Here is a 22,711-nt window from a genome sequence, read left to right as displayed (position 1 = left end):
ACCTGGTTCAGTCCTGATTCAGACCGGGTTCAGTCCTGGTTCAGTCCTGGATCAGTCCTGGATCAGACATGGTTCAGACGTGGTTTAGTTCTGGTTCAGTCCTGGTTCAATCCTGGATCAGTCCTGGATCAGTCCTGGATCAGTCCTGGATCAGTCCTGGATCAGTCCTGGATCAGACATGGTTCAGATCTGGTTTAGTTCTGGTTCAGTCTTTTTTCAGTCCTGGGTAAGTCCTCTGTCAGATCTGGTTTAGTCCTGGTTTAGTCCTGGTTCAGTCCTGGTTTAGTCTTGTTTCAATCATGATTCAGACCTGTTTCAGACCTGGTTTAGACCTGGTTCAGTCCTAGGACAGTTCTGGTTCAGTCCTGGTTCAGTCCTAATTCAGATCAGGTTCAGTCCTGGTTCAGTCCTAATTCAGATCAGGTTTAGTCCTGGTTCAGTCCTGGTTCAGTTCTGATTCAGTCCTGGTTTACACCTGGTTCAGTCCTGTTTCAGTACTGGTTCAGACCTAGTTTAGTCCTAGTTCAGTCCTAATTGTGGTAGCTGTTCTCTTTTCTACCACTGGAAAAGAGAGTACTATTACTACTGCTATTATAACTACAACTGTATATATGCCAGGAAGCAAGTATTTTCATTTTCATTTTAAAAGAACTGCTCAAAAATATTACTCAGAGTTGTTTTGTTTTTTTACATACTACTACAAGTTTTAGTGAAGGTGTATGGAGTTCAAAAACACTTCTGCACTTCTGGTATTACCACATGACATCACAAAGTAGAACAGAGTGTTTTCTGTTTGAGAGATGAACCCAGCCTAAATATACATGGTTTGTGTGTTATAAAATAGACGTGGACATGTGATGGAAACAAAATGATAAAAGATAAGATAGTACATAATTTGGGGGGAAAATCTGCCAAAAAATATCGTGAGAGCTTATCAAACATCGGTTGCTCTGGATTCTAAACACTCCAAGCACTGACCATGGAAAGAAAAAAACACATCAGTCGATCTCTGCTCCTATAAGAATGATGGAATATGGCCATCATTGAACCTGTATGGGACGATATCGAGGGGATGGAGAGGAACACGTCTACCCAGGACAGGAGACTGATCCTGGGATGACAGAGGGCAGAGTGAGCGCCTCAGTCTGGTCGTACATCACGGTGGTTATTACCCTGGTTAGGTCTGGAGCTTTTGTGATGTTACACCAGTGAAAAATGGTCCTAATAAAGCAACAGTGGGAGACTTCTTCTGATGGAATAACATTGTTGGAGCAAGTCATTTTGTTTCATTGTGTCACAAAAGATACTTAGAATTTGCTCTGTAATGTGGTTTGGAAATGACGGAGTATGACTGATAATAGGTGTCAGAGATTACACAGGGTTTGGGAGAATGTAAAAAACTTGGTTATCTCTGGATTTTGAAAAATGTATAGCAGTAGATATTTGAGCGAGAAACTGCAGTAATGATTCACTTTATTTCAAATTATTTTTACTACATCTACAACTACTAGCCAACTATGATTACAACTACTACTACTACTACTAGACATAACACTGAATAACTTTATTATAATGAAACATGTGTACTATGACTACAACTACTGCAGGACTTACTACAGTTGTTGCTGCTACTACTGCTACTGCTACTACCACTACTGCTGCTGCTGTTACTACTACTATTACTACTACTGCTACTACCACTACTGCTGCTGCTGTTACTACTACTATTACTACTACTGCTACTGCTACTACCACTGCTGCTGTTACTACTACTATTACTACTACTGCTACTGCTACTACCACTAATGCTGCTGCTGTTACTACTACTACTACTACTACTACTGCTACTACAACTGCTGCTGCTACTGCTAGTATTACTACTACTGCTGCTGCTACTACTACTAGTAGTAGTACTGCTGCTGCCATTGCTGCTGCTGCGGCTGCTACTAGTATTACTACTACTACTGCTGCTACTATTACTATTACTACTGTTATGACTATTACTGCTGCTGTTACTGCTATTACTACTACTACTGCTGCTGCTACTCTTACTACTACTACTACTACTGCTGCTGCTACTATTACTACTACTACTACTGCTGCTGCTGCTACTATTACTAATACTACTATTATTACTACTACTATTACAGGACTGTTAGTTATACTATGGTTACAACTATCATTACAACTACTAGCCAACCGTGACTACAACTTTAACTAGTACACGCCATACTGTAGGACCAAATAATGTTAAGGCAATTAGTTGTACCATGACTACAACTATTAGCTTAGTATCACTACAACAACTACTACACCTAGTGCTATTACTACTACCACTGCTACTAATACTATTACTACTACTCCTAATTATGGCTTCTACTTTTTTGAAAATGCAAATCTCTGTCTGCTGGAACAAAAGAAAAAAAAAAACTTTATTCAAAAAGGCAAAGTAAAAGTCCATTCATATTTTAAGTCTAGGCTACAAGGTTGTCCCATTCACAAAACATGACAAAATCTTTGAATGACAATTTCTGGACACATTTGCTGGTCTGCTCCATCTGATATCAATGAATCACTGTGAGATTAAATAAAAAACTAGGCCAACTGCTGCTTCTCTGTGTTTTTGTCCACTACAGATTTAGCAGAGAGCCCCATAGTACATCATAGTGAATGTTGTTGCGGACTTGGCCTTTTGGATCTTGGAGTAAATCATTGTCTTATGCGGCTGTACTGTCTGAAAAATGTACAGAGCACGTTTTGTCCTACCCAGCATGCACTGTGTGTATTAAAGTGCCTGTATTTTGAACCATGAGTCAAGAACATGTTTCAGATTGAACTCTTAGCCCCACCTACTTAGTCCTTTCTTGTACTTATTTGCATATAGTTCTTCAGTGTCTGTCTACTTAAAGTGCACTATGAACTTTTTTTGTTGGGGGTCCATCACCTGCTTGCTGGGTCATGACGTCAAACTCAAGCGCCTGTCTGGGTCCCTTTTGTGGTACAACACAACAGTAAACAAAGCGGTCGAGATGGATGTAGACGAAGACAGACATTCAGTGTTGGCAACGATTCCCGAGATCAAGGATTTAAAGCCGGAACAAAGAGAACGTTCGGTGAATTTTATCAGGGGGAAAGACTTTATTGTTCTTCTTCCTACAGGATTTGGCGTATTACAAATGGCATGACCAAATAGTTGGTTAAAAAAGAAAAGTACCCGCTTACCACCAACAAATCAGATGGTTTGCACAAAATGAAACCTTACAATTATACGTGGTTTTACTGCTCAAAAATACCTAGAAAAACTGACTGTAAGCATGGCTGCCTCTCCACAGATCTGACCTGTAACTTGGCCTGGTTTGGTCTCAATGATGGTAAAATGGTAATCTAGGTATGGTTATAATGGTTATATAGCTCAAAACTAAAACACAATGGACTCCAGGCACTCCAAAGAAGTATAAAAAATAAAAAATCGCACAAGGAAAAATGTAGTTAAAAGGCCTTTATTTGAACGGCCAAAGCCAACATGTTTCGACCTTAACTGGTCTTCATCGGGGCTTAGTTGCTTGTTATATAGCTCTTTTACACTACGGATATGGTGGGTTAATTGTCTTGCCCGAGTACACAACGTCAGCATTCATTCAGCTACAATCGCGCCATCAACCTGTGGATCAGTGGATGTTATCGCTCAACCTATGATGTTTTGTTTAGTTTTTTTTGTATATGTCGAGAGTGGGAATCGAACCGCCAACCTTCGGATCAGGTGACAAACACTCTTACCAAGCCACCCCCAATCAAAGATGACAGAAAGGTATAATGCCATACTGTGAAACATTTCAGACAAAGCAATGGCATCTCCGTTCCAGAAAAGTTACAATTATCTTAACTTTTTAAATTTTATTCCAGTCACTATGTTAATATTATTTTAAAATGTCTAAATTTTCTTACATTGGGCTTTCACATCCACCACAGTGTGATGTATTTCCCATCAGCCCTTACTTCTGATCTCTGTCCAAACACAAGGGTATCCAGAAGTCCTTGCCCCCTCCTTGCCCCCTCCCATCGGGGAGGTCTTGTTGAGGCCACGCCAGCTCGCCGCTCCGCCGGATTACATGCATCATATAGTCCAGACCGAACCAGGCCATAGCCCGCACCGCCATCTCACTCTGGGGGGTCAAGTCCGGCGCCGGGCTAGCCTGGGAGCGCTAAATAAAGCTAGCCACTTTGAAGGTTATCGACCGGCTAGCAAGCGCAGGGAGACTGCTCGGATGGAACGGACACAGCTATCAACTGTAACCACAAATCTCATTAGCGCTGTTTAGGCTACATATTTAATTTGGCAGCGAAAATGCACATGGACGCTACGTGGGAAGGGCTATTGTCATTCGCCGTTATGCCGCTTTCATCTGGCCATATTCGTCATAATGTTTCATCGTATGCCCAATTTAGCATCGCTCCATCCTGGCTAACGTGGTGCAAGAGCCCGTGAGTTGTCCTTGTACCCTCGTCCAGGCCTCGCGCTGTAATTATTTACAATTATGCTCTGGCTAATCAGGGATGAACATGCGTCTGAAGTATAATTAAATGTAAAGTACAGTGTATATGCAGCATGGGTCAAGTACAAAGCAGAGAGCGTACATTAGAACACTGAGGGCGTTCAAGAAGAAACGATGAGAGTATGGCCTCATGATGAACTAAAAACAGAGCTACAGTTGAACCTTTGTATATCATTTGTGATGGTTGACAAAATACATCGTACAGGTATTTTTGTAATCCTGGATTTTAGTGTTTTCTATGTCCCATTTTGAGGACGGTTTTTGACGCTGAATGTAATTAGTTTAAATCAATGATCAGGCGAGTACAGTACAGTTTTCATTAGAATTCGTCAATTATTGTTTAAATGAAGACTGCACATTTTTCTGACAGTGTTATTGCTTTCCCTCGAATGTTCCTCATTGGGGAATCAAATGTATTGTTCTAAATGGAGACAAGATGTGATGTTACCAGGTCAGATCTATGGAGAGGCGACCCCCATGACCATAAAAATGCATGTTATTCTCAAACGTTTTTGGTCGACCATAAAAAAAATTAAAAAACCTGAATAAATGTAAACGTAAGACACAGTTAATCCAATTCTGTGGAACATGTCCGATATCACCTCATCACAAACATACCTGAAGTTATGTTCTGAGTTCGTCCCTCAAACAGAAAATACAGGAAGTGTTCCACCATGTTTTGAAACCATGAGTTCCGAGAGATTAATAGAATATTTTTAATCATTTAAGCCCTGGAATTGCCAATCTCTACTGAACTAAAAAGCAAAAGGTAGCTGTTAACTTCAAAATTAACATTAACTGAGCACTTTGAGCTTTGGAGATGAAGACAGATTAATAAACCCGGAATACTCAAACACTTATTGAAACAAATCAAAACTCCAGATATGTTTTTGATGAGGTAACAACATTGTATCATGGTTAAAAGCTTACAAGAGTCAATTTTGCGTAATATATAGAAACTTTAAATATTGGGGAAAAAACTGAAAGGTACCCAGTCAGTAATTGCTCCATTAATGCAGTAATTCCAAAAGCAAATAGCTATGTAATATTTGAACCGTTCATTTAAATAGTGTAAATTATACCTGGAATAATAAAATCCTGTACATAATGTGTCCATATGCACTAACAGTCATGACTAAACAATCATCACCTTGTTCTAGCTCCTCCACTCTCCCAACATGGACACCAGTTGCACTTGGGCGTACACAAATTCCCATTAGCTTTAGTCACAGCGCTGCACACCGCCCCGCCCGCCCCGTGTCGGTGTTTGCACTCGGCCCTAATAGAGCAAAAAGAGCGCCTCTTGTCTGAGCAATTTAAAAAAGCAATTTGTTCTCTTCTCCCCGTGTTTGCTGTTGCCGTCCTGGCCCAGCGCGCCGCGAGCAGGCTAGCCTTACATAAATTACCACGAGTGCCTATGAAAATGTCAACAAGATGTGGCTCTGCTCGTCTGGTCCCATGATAGGAGGGCTCTCGTGCACGGGTGAGGAGAGCGGGGCGGCTCTTCGGCTCTTCGCACGGCTGGACTCACTCATCTCGTATTAGGTCTGTGGGGCAGTGGGTGACTAACATGGCCGCTGATGGATCATTGCGTACGTTGGTCTATAGGCGAAGTAATGGAAGGTTATTTATAAAGTTACATCTATATTGGTCAGTGGTACTACCATAGACTCAAAGGGTACTCCTAGCACGATGTGAGAGACTATAGCAAAACAACCACCATTACGATTCATCATGTACTGGAAAACTGGAAAAACACCTCAAGAGCTTAAAAGATTTTTACTGCTAAAAAATATCCTATCAGAAAAATACAATAACAAGACCTACTGTGAGAAGCACTATGCAGATCTGACCTGTAACTTAAGCTACATTCAGACTGCAAGGCTTAATGCTCAATTCCAATTTTTTTTGGTGAAATACAATGTGTTTGCGAGGTCGTTCACATTTCCAATTAAATGTGACTTGTTTGTGATCTCCAGTGTGAACATTAAACGGCCCAAAAGTGTCTCACATGTGCATTGGAGGACACAACATCAACCTCAGCGAGCGTGCTCTGTGTTTACGGAAGTTGTCCAAACATGGACGCAAGCACCTTTTCAAGTTTCTCTCGTACCAGAGCCAGAACATGAACAACTTACTTGTTGTAAGGAGGAGATTGAGAAGGAGAAGGACAAGGTTTTTGACCGTGGTGTTTTGTGGGGCGACGTCCGTTGAAAGGAATGTGTGGATGCGGAGACACAGCCAAGAGTGGTGGGATAGTGATGTGCTTCACTTCAGTGACACGGAGTTCATTAACAATTTTCGTATGACGAGAAGAAAGTTTGTGTACATATGTGGCTTGTTGATATAGATATAGATTGATGTAGGTCGGATGAATGCGCCTTGGCCGTTTAGACTGAAGTCACATGTCAAAAGATCGGATATGTATCGGTTTTAGGAGCACATATCCAAGTTGCCTGGGTCGCATTTGAAAAAATCGGATCTGTGTCATTCAGACTGTCATTAAAAGATCAGATACAGATCACACAGGGGCCAAAGAAACAGATTTGGGTCTCTTCAGGCTGCAGTCTGAACGTAGCCTTAGTCTGGCAGCATCACCTACTCGTCTCCATGGAGAGAGGATTGAAGATTAATGCCATATTGTGGCATATGACAAAGGAGAAATTCTGTGCTAATGAGTGCAGTTCTGAACCAAAAAAACAAACTTTGTTCAGTTGACAAATTGAACTTGGACAAATAACTTCAGCACATGTTGCGGAACACTCAATGCCAAGAAATAACATGTCCATGGAGACAAGCGGCAGACTCTCCATCTGAAAAGTTACGTAGTGCACCTTTAAAGGCAGAAAACAATTGAGATTCATCCTTGGTGATCACAATTTCGCCCTTAAAAACAAATCAATATTACACCTGCTTCTGAAAACAAAAATAATGACATGTTCCAATTCAAAACATGACAGTGGGTACTACCTTGTTATTAGCAGAACATCTTTTTAAGAAATCTGAAATACGAATATACAAAACTGGTCACTCTTGAAGAATTATTCCAACTACTGAAAACCAAATCCACCTCACAAAATGTTTATCAAGGAGGATTTTTTTTAAAGGGCCAATACTGAGCAATTTTTCTGTATATTATAATATTGTTTCCTCATCACAAACATACCTGGAATTGTGTTTTGTTTCATTCACACGTTTAACACATAAATCCTGCATATTTAGGTTGAGTTCTTCTCTCAAACACAAAATAATCTGTTCCACCTTGTGATGTCATACGGTAATACAAGAAGTGCTCCAGTGTGTTTTTAAACTCCATACATCTTCCCTGGAAATTGACAATCTCTGAATTTAAGATAAAAAGTAGCTGTTAACTTGAAAACTACCACTAGATGACATCACAAGGTGGTACAGAGCATTTTGAGCTTTAGAGATGTATAATGCAGGTTTACTTTAAAACAAAACACAACTCTGGGTATGTTTTTGACGAGGTAACAACATTCTAACAAGACTTAAAGCTCACAAGAGTCTATTTTGTGTAAGAGATACAGTATAGAAATAGGACCTTTAACTTTATTCTACATTCAAAAAAGCATTTCATCTGCAGGTAAATACAGAAAGTTTAATAACCTGCAATTCCGCAATTAGCATACGCACATTTAACAACTAGCATTCGCATTAAAAATTAAAACCTCACATTTAATCCTGTTTAGAACACCCGAGTTTTTCAGTTTGAATTTACCGTGGTCCAACGCTGAGCCCATCACTTCAATAAACATGTTAATTATTTGTGAGAATTTTAAGTGCCACTGTTTATGCCTTTCTACACTTGTACTCATTATAATCCACTAAGCGCATTAGGCAAAGTGGGAATGTTCAAAAGGACCGTCAAGGGAAAAAGCAAATTCCAAATCATTTTAAGTTTATTGTACAGATTCTAGTGCTGCCGCAAATATGAATGAATGAATGAATAACTGCTGCGATTACTGCAAATGCTAATCTTAAAGTTACTGCTAAAACGTAATGTGAAAATTCTGCTCGTGTTTCCTTGTTCTCATCTTAAAACTTCTTTAAATACTGTACTACTGTACTACTACTACTACTACTACTACATTACCCCTAACTACTGCTACTACTACTGCTATTACTACTACTACTACCACTACAATTACTACCCACTACAATTAATACTACTACTTCCTACCACAATTACTTCTACTTCCTACCACTACTACTTATCTACCACCACTTCCGCTACTACTACTACTACTACCACTACTACCACTACTACTACTACTACTACTACCACTACCTACTACTACTACTTCCTACCACTACAATTACTATTACTACTACTTCCTACCACAATTACTACTACTCCCTACCACTACAATTATTACTACAATTACTTTTACTTCCTACCACAATTACTTCTACTTCCTACTACTACCACCACCACCACCACTACCACTACTACTACAATTACTACCCACTACAATAACTACTTCTACTACTTCTTACCACTACAATAATTACTACTTCGTACCACTGCAAATACTTCTACTTCCTACCACTACAATTACTACTACTGCTACAATTACTACAACTACTACTACAACAACAACTACTAGAACAACTACTACTACTACAACAACAACTACTACAACTACTATTACTACTACTACAACTACTACAACTACTATTACTACCATTACTACAACTACTACTACAAACAACTACTACTACTACCACTACTACAACTACTACAACAACTACTACTACTATTACGACTATTACTACTATTACTACAACTACTATTACTACTACTACAACTACTACTACAACTACTACTACCACTACTACAACAACAACAACAACCACTACTACAACGACAACCACAACAACAACTACTACTACTACTACTACTACTACTACTACCACCTTGCTACCTCATCTAAATCATACCTGGAGTTATGTTTCGTTCATTCACACATGTTTATGTAATATTGTAACATTGTACAAAATACTTTCTAAGATATATTTTCATGTGAGGTACCGTATTTCCTTCTTTATAAATACTGTCTGTGCATCCTCCTACCAGACAGATGACCACAAGTCTCCACGGTCCAATTAGCCCAGTAGTGAAATAGTACTTGATAGAGGACATTGCACTCTTCATATGTTCCGCCGGCCCTCCGATGCCCCTGCAGGTTAAACTGAGAACTCGCAAGCTGCCGACTCGCCCCCTCTGGTGAATATGCAAATAACAACTCTGTATGAACGCATGTGTGTGGTTCGTCTGCTAATTACACCGAAAAGTAGATAAGGCTGTAATTACAAGTCTGAAAGCTTGGGTCTCGGTATATATTTTGCTCGGGGCCCGCGTGTTCGTGTTGAAATACCCCGGTTTATTCCCCAGTTGAAACATCCCAGGCATCTCGTCCAATTGCAGCTAATGGATTGGCGCCGGGGCTCTTTGTCTCCGGAGACAGCGTGGTTGCCTTCGCCTCCTCCTCCTCTTCCTCTTCGTGGGTTTTCTGCTGACTGGGACGTGGTATGTGGCGTGTAAATCTGTCCGCAACACGCTGTGAGTGAGTTATGGTACAAAAAAACACCTCCGCCTAGTTACAGAATGAACTGAACAACTGCTTGCAACTGTAGCAAACCTATATATATGCAAAAATACCCGAGGCTCCGTATATATACACTTGTGTATGTTTTTTTTTGTTTTTTTTCATCTTCGTACAGCAATATAATTTTAGTTTAACAAACCTAGATATTATTTTTAGGTAGTATGTTGTTACTTAAAGGTTCTATATTACACAAAATTGACTCTTGTGAGGTTTAAGTCATGTTGTTATTGCCTCAAAAACAGACCTGGAGTTGTGTTTTGTTTCATTCACACATGTTTGAATAATCCTGCATTACTAGGCTGTCTACGTCTCCAAAGCTCAAAATGCTCTGTTCGACCTTGTGATGTTATGAAGCGGTAGTTTTAAAGCCAATAGCTACTTTTTACCTCTTGTTTACCGCATTTTCCGCACTATTAGGCGCTCTGGATTATAAGGCGCACTGTCATAGAACGGTCTATTTTGAAACTTTTTTCACAAATAAACCGCACCGGATTTTAAACGAAACAACAGTTAGATGGGTCAGTGGGACTTTGTTTGGTGCGTTCACGGTGACTCTGGGCTTTGTTCAGTTGTGGCGTGTAGGGAGGGTGCTGTCTGGGACCAACTGGATTGTTGGTGTGTTTGCAGTGACCCAGTTGTTCAGTTGTGGCTAGAAGTGGCACATTGCACTCGCTTTTTCAGTCCGTTCCTCTGTTCCATTCCTCGTTGTCGTGGAGTGATGAGTGTGGCTGTGGGTGTTTTTCACTGTGCGGTCGCTGTCTGCTCCGTGTGTGTTTGCGTACGCCGCGGGTGGTGCGGCTTTGTACTTTACTGAAGTCGTGCTGGGACACCTGAGTGGATTCGTGTGTCGGGCGCTCTGGATTGTGGGGTGCGCAGTCATTTTTTGATGGGGTTGGAGGTTTAAGAGCGCGCCCGATAGCCCAGAAAATATGGTAGTAGAGATTTGCAATTCCAGGACTAAACTCATTCAATTGATCATAGTGAAGGTGTACTGAGTTTAAAAATACAGTGGAGCACTTCTTGTATTACTCTGGAACAAAGTGTTTTTCTCAGTCTAACGATACAGAGTTTTTGTGTTAAACATGTGTGAATGAAACAACACATTTCGAGGTACGTCTGCGATGTGGAAACAACATTATAACATATATCAGAAAAGATAACCGCCCTTTAAATCATACTTCCGCACATTCTCCAGGGAGATAGATAAGTTTTGTGTCATACTATGGAAGATTATGCCAATCCATTTCCATGGAAACAAGCAGGAAGAGACCCTCCCCCAGACCAGATAAGAAAGGCAAGCTGGCTCTGTTTTCCACTGCAATAAAAACAACCAAAATGAAAAAAAAAAAAAAAAAGTAAACATACTGTGGCCTTCGTGGAATTAATATTGATGTTGTTCAGAAAATCACTAATCCATTTCTAACTAAGGAGCCCATCGGTCCAAAATTTAAGAGATCATTTTGAAATCCATCTTGTCTTTCCTAGGTAGCGCAGAGACATGGTTTGCAAATGACCTTTTCAGAACCAAGTTTGTTCATTTTAGTTTATTTAGTTTTTATATGCTATGGGGAATATAGTATGCAGTCACCATTACATTTACAGTGCTCAGAGATTGCTCAAAATATCCATAGTTAATGTTTGTTTGCCCAATAACGTGGAAAGGGTTGGTGTTTTTTGTCTTTTTTTTTTTAAATTGTGCAAAAATTGTATGTAAATTGTGATATATCCGACTCAACTAACACAGTTTTCCGGGACCTACTAGATTTTGCTGTGAAACTTTTCTCGCATCCATCGCAAACATTGTACCAGGATTCTCTCCTTCTGCTCTGCCCTCTGTTCATACTGTTTACAGCCCTCTCTAGTCTGCGCATACATCACTGCTTAAACCTTCAAATCCACAAATAAGCACGGAGCACAGTCAGCTTAACATGGACCCGATACTAGCGTAACACAAGCTAGTATCCTTCCAAAAACTTTAAAAACCAGAACTTCTGCTGCAAGCGTCGCCTTTATTCCTTTACAACCACTCAACATGCTTCATCGGCGCTGATTCACGCTAGCTTTTGTCGAGATTAATATGGGTAAAAAGGTTTGCGCTCCTCTAAACAACGGGCGATGGACAAAAGAAGTGTCAAGTGTGTATTTCGTGGTGGAAACAGCAGGGGGCGTGGTAGGGAGCGCTCGCCTGCAGAGAGGAAGCATTTGTGCAGCGTGGTGGACTATTTGGGCTCGTGTTTACTTCCTGTCTGTTTTTTCCCGCACAAATAGCTCTTGTATCGGCCGAGAATGTAATTTGAGGAAAAGCAGGATGGCCGCTGGTTTACAAATAGACTCTGGTCCATTGTGTGGGGCTCTCAAAAGCTCCCGCGCTTACAACGGGGCCAGCTGTGACGGAGGGCCCATGCGGCGCTCACTACCGAGGCATGTCTTCTTAAAAGCGCGGCCTTAAGAATTTGGAAATGGCAAACTGAGAAACCGATTGAGCTAGAAATTTTCATCAATTATTGAATTTGGTACGCATCTGCCACCAAATTCTTCAAACTTTTCGTGTTTGGAAGTTATTAAAAGGATATGTATTTATCCTTTTATTTAGTATGTGAAATGCTTTGAGTGACTTGAAGGTAGAAAAGAGTTACCGTATTTTCTGCACTATTAGGCGCTCTGGATTATAAGGCGCACTGTCACAGAATGGTCTATTTTCAAACTTTTTATATGTAAATAAACCGCACTGGACTTTAAACGAAACACAACGGTTTAATGGGTCAGCTGGACTTTGTTTGTGGCGTTCACGGTGACTCTGGCATTTGTTCAGTTGTGGCGTGTAGGGAGGGTGCTGTCTGGGACCAACGGATTGTTGGCGTGTTCGCAGTGACGCATTCTTCAGTTGTGTCTAGAAGTGGCACATTGCACTCGCTTTTCGGTTCATTCCTCCGTTCCATTCCTCGTCCGTGTGGAGTGATGAGTGTGGCTGCTTTATTTATTTATTTGTTAACACTTTATAATAACCTTACTTAGTCTTAATAAAGCATGAACAAAGACTTAATTAATAATGAACAAAGACTTAATTAACAATGATTCACACTTAGTAAATACTTAATAAAGCATAATTCGTCTTCACTTTAGAAAAGCTCTCAAAAAGTCTTAACAGATAACAGCTGCCTGAATTATCATTGCATTGCATTATTAGTAAATCATTCTCTCATAGTTTACTAATGATTAATAAATGCTCAGATGGTTAGTCCATGAGTAATTAAGTATGAAATAATTATGAGTAACTATTTACAGCACAGGCAAATTAAGTGCAAGTGCTAATTAAGGTAGTAATTAAGTAGTTACTAAGCGTTACTCGTTATTAAGTCTTTGTTCATGCTTTATTAAGGCTAAATAAGGTGTAGTTATTATAAAGTGTTACCATTTATTTATTTATTTATTGATTTATTTGAGACAGGGACAGCGCACAATTTATGCATTTACCTTAACAGGAGAGATGCATTGTACATCAGGTTGTAGCATCAGTGCTCATTTCCGCCTGTAGTGCCTGGGCAGATTCACTGATTAATTGTATTTAACTGACCTTGACTATCAACTGTTCTTGGAGACCTATGTAGCATGTTATTTTGTGTAGTTTACTGAAGTTGTGCTGGGAAACCAAAGTGGATTTGTGTATAGGGCGCTCTGGATTGCAGTCGTTTTTTGATGGGGCTGGAGGCCCAATAGCCCGGAAAATACGGTACATAACCATGAGTGACCATTTACCAAAGGGTCTGCCACACGCTTGTCTCTTATGTTAGTACTGCGTTATAATAACCATCTTGCATGCATTCATTTACAACTGGATTTGTTGCGTAAAAGACCTTGAAAAACACGCATGTCTCCATAGATCTTTACTTGTCTTATTTCCATGGAGAAAGACTATTTGCCATACTGTGGAATATTCCAAAGAAAGCAAAAACAACCCCCACCAAAGTTGTACAGAGCATCTTTAACAAATATGTTTTGTTTTAATACTACTGTTATAAATCTGACTTGATACACCTGCCATACACTTGCTGAATGTGATAAAGGTCAGGTCTGTGGAGAGGCAGCCCTGTGCACAGAGAGAATGCATGGAATTTTTTGAGCAACAGATAAATAAGTTTAATACCACACAATGGAACAATCTATTCTGCCCTACAAAGCCTGCAAAAGCTCTTAACTTGCCAGAGTGTGAAACTGAGAAAAATGACTTCAAAGTTTCTGTTTTGTCCAGACTAAAGTATAACAGGTAGGGCTCCCAAAATTTGACACCTACTTGCTATAATGAAGAAATATTTGTACATGAAAAATACTGAGCTCAAAACTGATCTTTGACTCTTATTTGTCAGTTCCTGTACTCTGCCTTTGTATCATGAGCCAAAAAAAGGGGGTCATGCAAAGGCAAAAGGCAGAAACTGACATTTACTTGATTTTCCCCAGAGTTCTATCCATTATAAAAAACACCTCACCAAGGTCGAGTCATCATGGAATTTGTTTGAAATGATACCGAAGAGCTTTGGATTTCCTTTTTAGTGCTGATCAGGATCGTGAGGTAACACTTTTCACAGTAAAACAGTTTGACAAGTGACTTTGCAGTAGTGTGTACACCAAAACACCAAATACTTTCACATTAAAGATAATTTAAGTATAATTGAATACAAAGGTTTATTTATTTAATGTGTTAAAATGCTGTGCAACAAAAACAAGAAGGTGAGAGGTTGGATTTTAAATTTTTAATATATTTATGAACTAAAGCACAAACAAAAAAATAAACACTGTTACTGCTTTTTGCCTGTGCACGACTCCTTATTTTTGGCTCATGATACAAAGGCACAGAACATTAACTGCCAAATAAGGGTCAAAGGTCAATTTTGAGCTCAATATTTTTCACGATATTTATTCATATGATTAAAGAAGATCTCAAATACAAACAAAATGACATCAATTCATTTTTGACCAAACATGATTTTACGGTGTTCTGCCTTTGTAGGGCAGTGTTGTCCTTGATGAAAATATCCATTTAACTGAAATAAAGCTAATTTATTATAGCATACATCTTACTGTATTTTCCGCATTATTAGGCGCTCTAGATTATAAGGCGCACTGTCATTGAATGGTCTATTTTCGAACCTTTTTCACAAATAAACCGCACCGGACTTTAAAAGAAACACAACAGTTGGATGGGTCAGTGGGACTTTGTTTGACGCGTTCACGGTGACTCTGGGCTTTGTTCAGTTGTGGCGTGTAGGGAGGGTGCCGTCTGGGACCGCTGGATTGTCGGCGTGTTCGCAGTGACTCAGTTGTTCAGTTGTGGCAAGAAGTGGCACATTGCACTCGCTTTTTCGGTTCGTTCCTCCGTTCCGTTCCTCGTCGGCGTGGAGTGATGAGTGTGGCTGCGGGTGTTTGTCGCTGCGAGGTCGCTGTCTGCTCCGTGTGTGTTTGCGTGCGCTGCGGGTGGTGCGGCTTTGTAGTTTACTGAAGTCGTGCTGGGACACCTGAGTGGATTCGTGTATAGAGCGCTCTGGATTGTGGGGCGCGCAGTCGTTTTTTGATGGGGTTGGAGGCTTAAGAGCGCGCCTAATCGCCCGGAAAATACTGTAGTTGAGATTTGCAATTCCAGGACTAAAATCATTCAAATAATCATAGTGAAGGTGTACTGAGGTTAAAAATACAGTGGAGCATTTCTTGTATCACTCTGGAACAAAGTGTTTTCAGTTTGAGAGAAGAACTCAGTCTAACGATTCAGAGTTTTTGTGTTAAACGTGTGAATGAAACTAAACAATTCCAGGTACGTTTGCGATGAGGAAACAACATTATAACATATATCAGAAAAGATAACCGCAGTTTAAATCATACTTCCGCTCTGGATTGTGGCGTGCAGTCGTTTTTTTGATGGGGTTGGAGGCTTAAGAGCGCGTCCAATAGCCATAAAATAAGGTATTTGGTAGATATAGAGAATGCAAATCTGATGAAAATTGTGACTGTGCTGGGTCCAAAGACAAAAATTGCGATTGTCTAAAGAAGAGCTTGACCCCGAAATGTCACAATGTGGTGCTATTAAAATAATAAAACATTGGGAGCTGTAAAAAACTGCAGTGCGGCTTTTTCTGTTTTCCTTTTTTCATATATTGTATCTTACTCTCCACGCAGCCCTAGTTTATATGCTGCCTTGTCTTTCTGATACTTTTGTCTCATTTACAGTGGAGCTACAGGGACGCACGGGTTCAGTGAGCAGACGCACCCTTCACCTCACTCGCTTAATTCAACCACCCCCCGCCAGCTCGCCCATCTCCGTCCCTGCGCGTCCGCTAGCTTACCTCCTCATCGTCTCGCCGGTAATTGGATCCGCAAATGTCCTTTAGCGACACGGGAGACGCGCTATATGTGTTTACACCGGTCAAGTCGCATGTGTCCCCGGTAGGATGAAAAAAAAACAACAAAAAACAAAGATGGCGGAGGAGAGGTGCAGCGGAGCGTGAGATGATTACCTGTGATGAGAGCGTGGCGGGTGTTGACTCCGCACTACGGGATCATGGGAAGGGGAAAGTGGCAAACGTTTGACAGGGCAAAGCGCGGCGTGCTGGCAATAAAGATCCCAGTGAGTCGGAATACTCAAGAGGAGAGGCTGGTGTAATTTTCAGCCATTTTGAAGTTGTTTTCGAAGTGGTTCTGGTAAACGGTTCCATCTAATAGTGGGTAAGGCTATATTAGGAAGTACTTTTTGGAAGATTTTTGTTTTTGCGGTGAATACATGAGAACATACCAAGTGAAAAGTTCAACTTCTCAACCAGCTATTTTTTTTTAACCTCGTGGTAGTTTAGTGCAGTAAAAAGACAAAATAAAACCAAAAAAATAATAGTGCTTTGTCAAAAAATAATATTAAAAAATAAATACATAAAATAATAAATAAAATAATAAAAAACTAAAATAATAAATTAAAAAAATGAATAAATAATACAAATAATAATAGTGCTTTGTAATGCAAATATAATTGAATGGATGCAAGTTAGTAATGCTATACTGTGGAACATTTCAGTCAAACCATCATGCATTTTATACACAAACCCTTCATATTTAGCTCTCCTCTCAAATGGAAAACACTCTGTTCTACTTTCTGATGTCATGTGGTAATACAGGAAGTGCTCCGTTGTGTTTTTAAACTCCATACACCTTCACTAGAATCATTTGAATAATTTTAGTCCTGGAATTCTCAAACTCTACGGAACAAGAGATAAATAGGGCGTTAAGAAATTGCCAATATGATACACACCTCGATACATAGGCCATGATACGATACATATCTTGATACAGTGAGCTTTCAGTTCGATACGATCTATTTCAAAGTTCGATTCGATATGGTTCAATAAAAATAATGGCTAAATCTTGGCTGTGATACTAAAAGTCTTTTTTAAACCACTTCTTGCGCAAAGTGAACATGAAGTATGGCCATTTTACTCATCAAACCAGTAAAAATGTCAAATGTGTTGCAACAAAACTGTAGTGCTGTGACCAAATAATTAATATATCGATACAGCAGCCCACGATATTGATACTGTACCATCACATTAAACTATACAATATATCGATATTTCAATTTTTCAGGACACCCATAGTGCAAACTAAAAAAATACCACTACATGACATCACAAGGTAGAACAGAGCATTTTGAGCTTTGGAGATGTAGACAGACTAATAATAATAAAGAATTACTCGAACGTGTGTGAATGAAACAAAACAACTCCAGGTACGTTTTCGATGAGGTTACAACACTGTAACACGACAAAACGCCCACAAGAGTACATTTTGCGTAATATAGGACCTTTAACTTAGCATGACATTTTCAGATAACCTTTAAAAACGTAATTAAGCTACATTTACCATTAAAAGTTAGCACCTCCCGCTATACACACAACTATGCAGCGAAGCAAATGAATCTAACTGCGAAACAACGCACGATCTATCAACCCCCTCATTCTCTCTGTTCATTAAAGATGATGAAAGCCACAATTATGAGCCTCAGATTTGTTCAATTGGCCTTCTCTCATAACACCAGCCCACTGCAGCTCTACTTATTGTGTACCTAACAAGGACCGCCGTATCAATTACCGCACTTTCTCACGATAATGGTGGTAATGCGGAGCTGCAGACTTATCAAAGCTCACCCTGGGCTGTGTGTTCTTCTCAAACTGCATGTGCTTAAGCAGATCTATGGATGTACGCCCCCGGCACTCACAACAGAGACAAAGGGCTGAGCAAAGAAAAGGGGGTTTGCAATAGGCTAGAAGCGTTCTTGCAAGTTGGTAAAGATTACTCATGCATGAAGGTTAAGATAATGAAGTTTGCTTATTTCTTTTAACAGAAGCCTTTTAGTACATTTTGCGCTTAACCAGACTTTGACCTCTGACAGTAATTATTTTCACTTACGAATTATCGAAACGCATTTTATCATTTTAGTAGGTATCGATACTGGACAGAAATGAACCTTTCGTGAGTAGTTTTAGAACGACAGATTAGTATACGTCCACTTAACACTATAGAATTTACCTGGACCACTGAGGGATTACACAGAAATAAAATCACATGGGAATATAAAATAAAATACTATGATTTAATGTTGAAAATCCAGTTCTATTGTCTACATAAAGAGTGTTTTAATTAACATTGTGGTATCAGAATCTCTACTGAGAATCGAGCCTGTTCCTTAGCATGCAATCAAGTTTGAAATGTTAGTATTGGGGGTGGAACGATATCCAAGCCTCACGATATGATATCGTCACGGTATGAACCTCACGGTACGATATTTACTGCGATATCGTGGGAAAGCTCACGATATGGTGGGGAGGCTCACGATTAGGGATGTAACAATATTCAAATCTCTCTGTACATTATTTTCACAATATACATCTCATGGCACGATATTTATTGCGATATTTTGTGGAGGCTTTTAAACAGCTAAAATTGTTAATATGCTACTTTTTTCCTCTTAAAATGCCATGACAAGCCTTAATCCAAAGAACTAAGACTTAAAAGTGCTTAGAACTGTTATTTCTTGATGTAGTCTGCACTGAAATGGAGCAAAGGATCATGGTCTATGTAGTTCCCTCTGTCTTTTTTAGCTGTTGCTGCACCATAACTCTTCATTTAAGCAAAGAGACTTGTAATCCGATATATTGTGTTGGTCCACGATATTATTGTGAGAACTTTGACGATACAACATCACGATATTTCGTTTACTGTTACATCCCTACTAGTATCATGACAATATGATTTATGTTTTGTTGTCTTTTACACTTTTACAGTATCTTGTTCTCAATGTACCTAACATTTCATGATGTGTGACTGTCATCAAATTAAAATTGTAAGAGTTACTTTTAATTGTACTGTAAAATATTTTCTAGATATATGGGATTTTTAATTTTCACATTCAGGCATGTGATCCCTTTGTGTTAGACCCATGTAAGGTGAATTTGGTATGTAAAATAATTCAGAACATTTTGCTGTGAACAAAAATTTTCTCTGTAAGCATTTGCACATTTTCCGAGTCGGCTTTGCAGTGTTATAACTTGAGTTTGCACTTCCATCTTGCACAAATATAGATCAGCCTAGTTCTACAGTGTAATATTAAGTTTTATTTCAACAACACTCTGTTCATTTCTGAGGCCACAGCTGACTGCACCTCATCCCAAATTTCACCTCCTAATTTCCGAATTTTCATTTCTCATTTCATCTTTTTTACGAATTCTGTGATTTTCTCCCCACATTTTTCCATCAATAACACGCTGATTCGCATGCATAACAGTTCCCGGTGGTGAGCTCATTACCCATTCATTGTTAATCATGGTTTTGATGAGCGAGAGTATGAGCCTTGTATGTCCATAAAGTGAAATATGGCTGCACTGTAATAAAACTGCACCAAATGGTCTCTGTCCATTGTTTACTGCTGTGAGCGAGGTTGTGAGTTACCCATTAGCGCGTTCAAAAAAAAAAACTTAAAAATTGCTGATTGGCCAGTGGAGGCTTTTATGGCGAAAGCTGTAATTTTCACCACATTGTAATTGTCTATTGATTTGATTTAATTAAGTGAAATTATCTCGCCCCAAAGCGCCATGCCTGGTTGACGGTTATTACGCCAATTTTGATAAACAACTGAACAATGACTTTATTTGATGGTAATTCCAAACAAGCTAGTAAGACAGTTTTCACGTGTTCATTTGCTTTAGGGCTGCACAAATTTGAAAATAATAATAATAATAATAATTATGATATTTCTGAAAAGATTCTAATTTGATTTGTAATTTATTATTTCAAATTTGAAATGTTCTAATTGGAAAACACATCCAGGTGCACTAACATTTGAGAGAAGACAGAAATATAAACTGCTAAGCAAAAACAAAAATCCCATGCATTAAGCTACATCTTTTTTTTTTCTTCAGTTTTAAACCAGATGCCTTAAAGGTGCACTATGTAACTTCTTAGGTGAAGGGTACGCTACCTGCTTGTCTCCATAATGATGTTATTTCACTGCATGAAATGTTCCACATAGATTTAGACAAACTTTATTGATCCACAAGGGAAATCACTTAGACACAGTAGCTCACACATCACAATATATTAATTAATTGATCATTGCATTTATATAGAGCCTTTCAAAATACCCAAAGTGCTTCACAGTTCATTGTTCATTCACTCCACACTTGGTGGTCGTGTGCTACTATTGTAGCCACAGCTGCTCTGGAACATACTGACAGAAGTGAGACTGCCAATCTGCGCAATCGGCCCCTCCAACCAAAACCATCACTCACACACAGACCACTTTCATACTAGGCAATGTGGGTGAAGTGTTTTGCCTAAGGACACGACAACAGTTTTTGCCGCTGACACCCCACTGTGGCACCTGATTTTCCCAGTGGTCTCCCATCCAAGTACTAACAAGGCCCGGCCCTGCTGAGCTTTTGAGATCTGATGGGATCAGGTTTTGAAAAGCTGGTATGGCCACAAAAAATAGCAAATAAATAAATAATGAATAACAAATTATTCACAAATGAAACTGTGCCTTGTATTTATTAAAATACACTTGGTTTATAGCTCAAAAATACATTGTAAAACATGAGTTCTTACTATATACAGGCTTGCTTCTCCATAGAGCTGAACATTAACATGTCTCCACTGTGACAACCAAGTTTATTTCCATACTGTGGAATAATCCAGGCAAAAAATTAATATCTCCAAGGGGGGTATTTTATTTATTTATTTTATTTTAAATTTATTTGGAATTAATTGTGCAGCCCCATCCATTTTTGTTTTTTCATTTAAATTTTTTAGTCCTTATTTTCCGTCACATATCTCTATAGCGTTTGCATCCTTGCCGTGGCTATAGCTGGAGTAACACTTCTAAAAGGATTTAAAACGATGATATCACAAACAAAGCCCACAGAAGAGGCTAAAGCTAACGGCTAATCCACAGCTAAGCGTCGCTAATAGCGGGCATTAAGCACGATCTATTGACAGGGGCCAAGTATGACCAAACACTCCTTGTTCATCTGCTCAAAGTCATCAGGACGCAAACACAAAAAGCACGCCACAATCCCACCGAAAATCCACCTCACATTTCCGTCTATAATTAATACCGTCGTTGATTTATTGAGGGGAAAAAACAACAAGATAATTAAAAGTAAACAACCTGAACCGGAGCGGTCTCCCTGCCTATGATCTCATCCTCAAACACAAACTCGTACGCACACGTTTACAATTGTACCCGGCTCTCCAGCAGCGCCCGCACCACCCACTCTTCACCGTCGCCTGGCACCCTGCGGAGAGGGATCAGCGCGGCAGCTGGCATAGCCCTGGGCACAACTGGGACACCGCCGTTTGGAGTGAGGTGTTTAAGACTCACAGCTCACGGGGGGTCTGCCGTAAGAGCTGTCAATCAAAGTTACAGTGGGCGGGGCTTAGCTCTGGGAGACAGGTGATGATGTCATGGGTTTAAAATGAGCAGATGGATTCTTAAAGCCAAGGGCTGAACATCTGAATAATTATTTTCACTGTTGTAAGTGCAAGCTGCTAAATGCTAAGCAGGGTTGCCAGGTTTTGAAGTCGAAACACTCCATATGTGCAATGACAGTATTGAAGTACATAGTGAGATACACTGATGTGGATGGTTACGACAGGACGGGCATCTGACATTAAAAAAACAAAAAAAACAAATAGAACCCCCAAATGAAAAAAAAAAAAAGTAAAAATCACCATACTACGGAGCCTGCCTGATGACATACGTGAAAAAATAAAATAAATCGTGGCCTCAAATTACTATTTCATTCCCACAATATCTAATTTGTTTCCACATTTTAGTTCATTTGTTCCCACATCTTAGTTAATCCATTGCCACGTTTTAGCTAAATCGTTCCCACGGATTAAGAAATTGTCGCCAATTAAACAGAGGTCCCAAGTCCGAGGTCCAGCTAGCCATGCAAGAAGCGCATGCCAAATCAACCTACTACCACGGCCTGTTTTGTT

The 22,711-nt window shown here is 39.6% G+C and overlaps 1 protein-coding gene and 1 pseudogene across 1 annotated transcript in view; both read right to left on the bottom strand.

Annotated features, from left to right (window-relative positions):
• The window catches only part of LOC110153222 (neural cell adhesion molecule 2), a 591,924-nt gene that overhangs the window by 408,420 nt on the left and 160,793 nt on the right, over positions 1-22,711 (bottom strand). The window lies entirely within an intron of this gene.
• LOC129407217 (5S ribosomal RNA) lies at positions 21,081-21,198 on the bottom strand (annotated as a pseudogene).

Source organism: Boleophthalmus pectinirostris, unplaced genomic scaffold (genome assembly GCF_026225935.1).
Source record: "Boleophthalmus pectinirostris isolate CB_2022bp ecotype Guang Dong unplaced genomic scaffold, ASM2622593v1 HiC_scaffold_11, whole genome shotgun sequence".
NCBI classification, from domain to species: domain Eukaryota; kingdom Metazoa; phylum Chordata; class Actinopteri; order Gobiiformes; family Gobiidae; genus Boleophthalmus; species Boleophthalmus pectinirostris.
Note: the sequence above shows the minus strand (reverse complement) of the source record. Positions and strands in the feature narration are given on the sequence as shown.